Source organism: Homarus americanus, unplaced genomic scaffold (genome assembly GCF_018991925.1).
Source record: "Homarus americanus isolate GMGI-L3 unplaced genomic scaffold, GMGI_Hamer_2.0 scaffold32583, whole genome shotgun sequence".
NCBI lineage: Eukaryota > Metazoa > Arthropoda > Malacostraca > Decapoda > Nephropidae > Homarus > Homarus americanus.
Window position 1 is genome coordinate 18,882,698 of NW_024713129.1, and position 6,685 is coordinate 18,889,382.

At 40.5% G+C, this 6,685-nt stretch overlaps 1 long non-coding RNA gene across 1 annotated transcript; it reads left to right on the forward strand.

Moving 5' to 3' along the window:
• Positions 1-1,007: 1,007 nt before the first annotated feature.
• On the forward strand, positions 1,008-2,979 carry LOC121868888. The gene is made up of 2 exons (XR_006089474.1): positions 1,008-1,249; positions 2,369-2,979. It is a non-coding gene; the product is annotated as an uncharacterized LOC121868888 (long non-coding RNA).
• The last annotated feature ends 3,706 nt before the right edge of the window (positions 2,980-6,685 follow it).

Here is a 6,685-nt window from a genome sequence, read left to right on the forward strand (position 1 = left end):
TGGATGGATGGACCTTTCTCTAGAGTCCTCGTTGGATCGAATGATGAAGCGGGGATAATAACTTATTGATCAATATACCCATTGTACAGTACGCATTACATTAAATAGAAGCACGGTAGTTCAAGTGTTGATGATTCTTTAACCCTTGCAAGTTATATTAGGGCCCTGAAGCCTCCCGATTTTTAACATAAATGGTAATGTAAGTTTTGATTTATTTCTCCGGATCACTATTTATTTATAAAAGTAATTATAATTTAACAAACGCATCTGTTACAGCAGCAAGAGCGAGTGAATAACAGATAATGAAGAGAAATTCTACGTGTGTGCTGGCAAGAGTGAAAACAAATTACTCTTCTGTCCTTTATATTATCCTCCAGTCTATGTTAGCTTCGGAAACTCTTGTATACAAACACTTATAAAGTCACTAAGGTATTCCCTACTTCGATGGTTAAGTTACTGATAACATTCCGAAAACGACCACATCTCTAGGTAATGGTACTCTATCTATCCCAACTGTTAGAGAGACAATCTGTCTAGTTAAGGGTAAGTCAAGCATAGTTTCGATGCTATTATTCCCTCCATACTTGTGTCCATCTTAAGCTACCTGAGGGGATGATCTTACTAAATCAGGGTATTCCCCCCTCATCATATAAAGAAAGCGTCTACGTACCCAACAACCAGTGACCACCTTGTATAACACCCCCCCCCCCATCCACCATCTATTCCCTTTCCACCAATCCTCTGCCCCACCCGTTACTCTCTTCCATTAATCCACTACTTCTAACGTTGCCTCTCACAAATGACCCGCGACCACTTCTTACCCCTCAACCCCCTCGTCTGGTTCACTATACAAGTATATCTGGCATTTAATGATTCACCATAGGCGTGTGAGAATGATATGGGAGGGGGAGGGGGGGGGAGTAAAATTAGGTTTCCAATTGTGCAGTAACACTATAGATCCATGACTAAAATTTTCATATATCATTCAATAAAAATATGATAATAAGAGCAGATTATATAACCAACAGTATACTTATTCTTATGTTTTCTTAATACAAATCCTAGTATGAAATATAATTAAATATTCTTTGTTTACTGTATGTTGCAACAATGCAAGCGCGAGTCCTTCTGTTCAAGGTTAACTCGTTCAAGTTATACAGTATATAAATGGACGACGCCTCACCTGTCTATCTGTGAACACTGAACAGTACCCTCGTCAATACAACCTCTTGAAAACAGGATGAAAATCGTAAGTATTACTTCTCTTAATGTCTTCTTGATCATCTTTCACAAAAGTTTATATTGTATCATCCGTTTTCAGTAATACGTTTGTCGTTTAATTCTTTTTATCAATTCAGATAACAGTAAGGGTGGGGATATAAACACAAGTATTGAGATTTAAGCGTACAGGAGCAAAATTTGTAATATGAGAACAGTAGACATATTTTATTCATGGTCTTTGTACATAACTGTGTAACATCACGTACAAATAAAAACGACAGTACATGTACAATCATTTTGAAACCGTAACAATACACAAACGCATAACAGGCTCACAACAATGTTATGCCCCCAAATCTTATATAATAAGCAACATAATTAAAATATATATTTCATTATTCACCGCAGTTGCTATACCATAATGTGTGGTCACTGCCAACATAATTTGTTAGCTCAGGAAAATATGTAATTTATCTCTAAATTAGTTAATATTCATAATACACTATAGTCTATTGTTTTAGAGTTGTCTCAAAGCTTACTTAACGGTATATGTCAGGATGTACAGGTAAGTCAGACCTGTTGGACAGATTTGCACACTAATAAGGCAACAACCTTAGACAAATTTATGATATTCAAGAAAATCAAGGTTATGGTCACAGCTAATAACGTCTGTGTATAACATTGAAATAGGCCAGCAGCAACGTGCAAAATTGTCTTTACAAGGTTTACTGTTGTGATAAAATGATCCTGTGATGTCTTATACAACATATATCTATTTCTACGACACTTCACTTTTGGTATTTGATAGTGAAGGCCTGACATAGGCCTGACAGCGCGTTAGGGGCAGTGCGGGTACAGCACGTTGTATACTAAGCCTTCAGTACGCGAGGAAGTTGGCACTACTCTCGATTGCCCTCACTTCCCCATTTGTAAAGTTAGATTCCATTTCAAAACTAAGTCATCTTTGGGTGGCCCGGCCGCGAGCCAGTAACCCATAAGGCAGGAGGCAAACACTGCATCCACACAAATGTTGCTATTTCCAGTGCTTAGGCAGGATATTTTTAATTTAATTTTGAGTTTCAGATAATTTTTTTCTTAATCGCAATTTAGTATTGATTACCCCTATTCATGTTTTATTGTATTCCAGTTTTATTTGATGATGGCCATCCTCGTGGCCATGAGCGGCCTAATGTTGGGGTCGGCTCGAGCTATGCCTGACCCGTACGCCCTGGCTGATCCTGTTGCTCTTCCCCTGGCTGACCCTCTCGCTGACGCCCTGGCTGACCCCTGGAGAAGATACCGTGGACATGGACACCACCACCACCACCACCATCGCCCTTATCACCACTATGGTTAAGGACCAAGTCTATGATTACAGGAAGCTTCAGTAAGGACGCCCAACGCTCATCAACAAGATACAACTCTGAACATTCTTAGAATCATCTTTATGTTAATGTCTTCTTGTATTTGCCAATTATTCTCATCGTATTTCATTCTCTCTCCGTCTCTTCTCTATTAATTTCTCTATCTCTCTTACAGAAATTGTAAATTTTCAAGTTCCTGGAGCCACTTTATCCCCTGTAATAGGAAAATTTTATAAAGTAAATTTTGATAATTCGGGTCAACTGATTGTCCTCACATCTTTGGTTATATCCGTATGACTCTTCAACAATTTAGCCAAGAAACAGTGGTTCTTCAGGTAGCTCGGTAAACATCATGGATTGTGTAAATGATGGTGAAATAAACACTGCAATATAACCTGTATTATTATATTCATTTAACACTAAAATGTTATAATATTCATTTGAAAGACTTACAGTACCCGGGGTCAAGATCCTGAAAGGTTCTGGGCATCATTATTCCTTATAACTGAGAAATGGAATGTAACTCTCTCCAAAAAGTTTCTACAGTAATACTTTACGGTTTTGCATGGGAATAATATGTGAATACGCACAAAGGATTTTTACAACCCTATCGAAACAACAAGGAATCACGGGGTTCATTTTGAAATTCATAAAACTGCTACTTGAAGATAGCTTTTGAAGCATTTACCAAACTGTTTAACTTAGGCTAAGACAAACTAACATTCGAATATAACCATTACACTCTATCTTAGCAATAAACGTTCACCGAGCACCATACAGAAACAAGATTGGAGTGCAAAATCTATGATAACGGTTTTCTCTACCTTATGTACTGTATGTCTAGTCCTAAGCTGGAGTTTGTCAAGTTGGACCCTGATGTTATTTTGTTTCTATTTCTTTCATGTTAGTTATATATTTCGCCTTCAGTTAGGAGATTAAGAACATTCGTGCGTCTTCAGTTACTCGAGAGTTTATCATAAGATCATTGAGAATTCTGTGAGAGGGGACAATATAAGTCTTAGAGTTTGGAAGTTTCTGTTCCTTTGTTGCTGAACACTGCAATACATGATAATAGACATAAACAACATACAGTACAGGTATCTACATCACCACTATATCAATCGCAGCATAATATCTTCCACAACCGACATCACAGCAACCACCACCATCGCCACAACAACCATAACCACTACAACCGCCAAAACAACAACCATCATCACAATAGCCATCACAATAACTACCACCATCATAAGAACCACCACTACAACCCCCAACAACTAAGAGCATCATCTCAAAACACCACAGTAACCACAACTACCAAAGCAACAATCACCACCACAACAATCCATGATGGTAAAACACTGGCAGTTCATCCTCACTTTCTCAGGGTGTAACAACGTCTCTTCATATACACACTAAAGGGACGAAACTGTTCTAACATAATTCATGAAGGTTAAAACGCGGACATCCACAGCTATTTGAAAGTATCGGTGCATGTAACAAGGATGCAGTGGCTGGGACGGACGCGACTCTAGATATTCTTATAATCAAGGTGACAAATCACAAAAGTACAAAAAAAGTATCTATGGATTTTAGAATAACGCATGAACTAATAAGCTCAGCTGCAGCACAGTGTTCGGGCAGGATGATGGCGGCTGATGACAACGCAGCAATCAAGAGGTGACGATGGACCAAGCATTGACTCCAACCACAGCACGGACGAAGCAACGTGATGAATGCAACACAACTACACCCACCACACACCACTTCATTCACTCAAGTCCTCCTTTGTCTTGGATTAAGGAGATTCAATATTTTATTTATTTTTTTTACTTTGGGCAGTTAAGACGTATGGAACGAGGCCGTGACGATACGGACCATGCAGAAACCACACTTTAAACCCTGGCCAGCAGAACCACACAGGAGATTTTCGCTGCGGATGCGTGGGACAGGGCAGACCGGTTCTTGTACAGTTCCGGTACCGAGATCAGGTACCCCGATGCTGGTCCTGCCCCACCACGTTGTCCAGAATGATGGCACCACCCAGTGTGACCGGCTATCCCCGACCGGATTGGCAGAAAATCATCCTCTTCACGTAAAAGGAAACTCAGATGGAACAGAAAAACCATCTAGAATATGACGGAAAGTGATGTTGTACAAAGAAACTCGGTTGGAACTAAAAAACATCTGGAATATGATAGTAACTGATGCAAGAGGTCACACTGAACGTGACTTACAGGAGAGCCTGAACACCTACAGAGATGCGTATGCACACAAAGGCCCTGAGGTGAATTTACGTAAGACTCAGATTCTCTTTCAGCCTGCCCCTGATTCAGCCACACCTCCATCATCCATCCAGCTTAACGGTACTACCTTCCCTAATGTTACCCACTTTCAGTATCTCAGCTCCCACCTGTTCAACACTGCGGACATCGATGAAGAGATTCAACATCCGATCAGATGTGCATCTCAAACATTTGACAGACTCCGTACCCGTGTCTTCAGCTGTAGAGAGCTGAAATTTTCTACAAAGTTGCACGTATATCGAGCAGTCGTCCTTCCCACCATGCTATATGGCAGCGATACATGGGTCACATACAAGAGGCACCTCAAGACACCTGAAAACTTTCACCATCGTAGTCTACGTTACATCCTCTGAGTTCCCTGGGAAGACAAGAGACTGAAGGCCAATTTTTTCGCTGACACCGCCTGTAGGAGCATCGGAGCTACCATTATCCATGAAAAACTACTACTTTTTAGTGACCTAACGAATAGTAAAAGTATCGCTGGCGAGCAACTGAAAAGGTATAAGAATAGCCTTAAGAGAAACCTGAAAAAGTGCCAAATCGATCCCATCACGTGGGATACGATTACTACACACCGCAACTGTTGGAGGAACACCACACGAGAAGGTCTCAATACTTTCGAGTTAGCCCGACTGCAAACCGAGGCAGACAAGTTCCATCACCGGAAAGACGCTGCCGCCGGCCCTCCCTCACTACATGGAGCCATCCACGTGTGCAACAGCTGTGAACGACCCTGCCAGTCCCGTGTCAGCCTCTTTAGTCACCTAAGAGCTCACCAACGAAGGTGACATCCATTATAACTCATATCATTGTCTCATGGCTGGATGATCGTCATACTCGAGTCCGAGTGACATATTTAGTAGTTGTGTGTGCGTGTGTGTGTGTGTGTGTGTGCATTACATAAATATAGTCTGGTGATGATTGACATTGCTTTACTAAATATACTCTCAGAACTTTTACTACTGATAGATTCTCTTTGGGAGATAAAATATATTTTACAATCATGGCAGTATTTTACTTGTTCTTCTCATACACTTTACACAGAGCTCGTAAATATCATACAGCAAGGAGGAACCAGGACCCAAGGGAGTCTGGATGTTGAAGGTTTTAAACGCTGGATATGTTGGATGTTGCAGGTGCTGCAAGTTGGTTGTGAATTGTCTCCTCTGGATATATTCGCTGCAGTCCACCAGGTCTTGTAATCTTGCTTAATGTTCAGTGATTTAGTTATCTGTTCTCATAGTTGTAGCTTCCATGATATATACTTGTACACGTAGTTAGTTCGGATCACCTGAAGAATCGTCTCCCCAGAATGTCCACCTGAAGAATCGTCACCCCAGGATATCCCAGCTGAAGAATTGTCACCCCAGCCTGCTCTACCTGAAATATCGTCACCCCAGCCCACAGTGAATATAAAAATAATATACACCGTGTTCCAAAATACAAAACAAAATACAAAATACTTTACTCAATTTTCCAAAATACAGTACATGATGCATATTACAAAGGGTAATGAACAGCAATTTGTTGAAATATAATTTCCACAGGATTATCAGAAAAACGATCATGCCACATGAATTCCTGAAGGTAAGAATTTAAAAAGCTTCGTTTGCAGCCACGTATGGTCTTGATGTAACTCTTGTTCTTGTTCCAATATGATTCAATCGTTTGCGTGTGCACACCAGTATTCACATCCACAAAACTGACTGAGTGGTTCACAGTTCTGTGCGTGTATCCAAGACCTTGAATATTGCGGTATGCTCTCCACTCATCACTGTGAATGACTGATCCTTG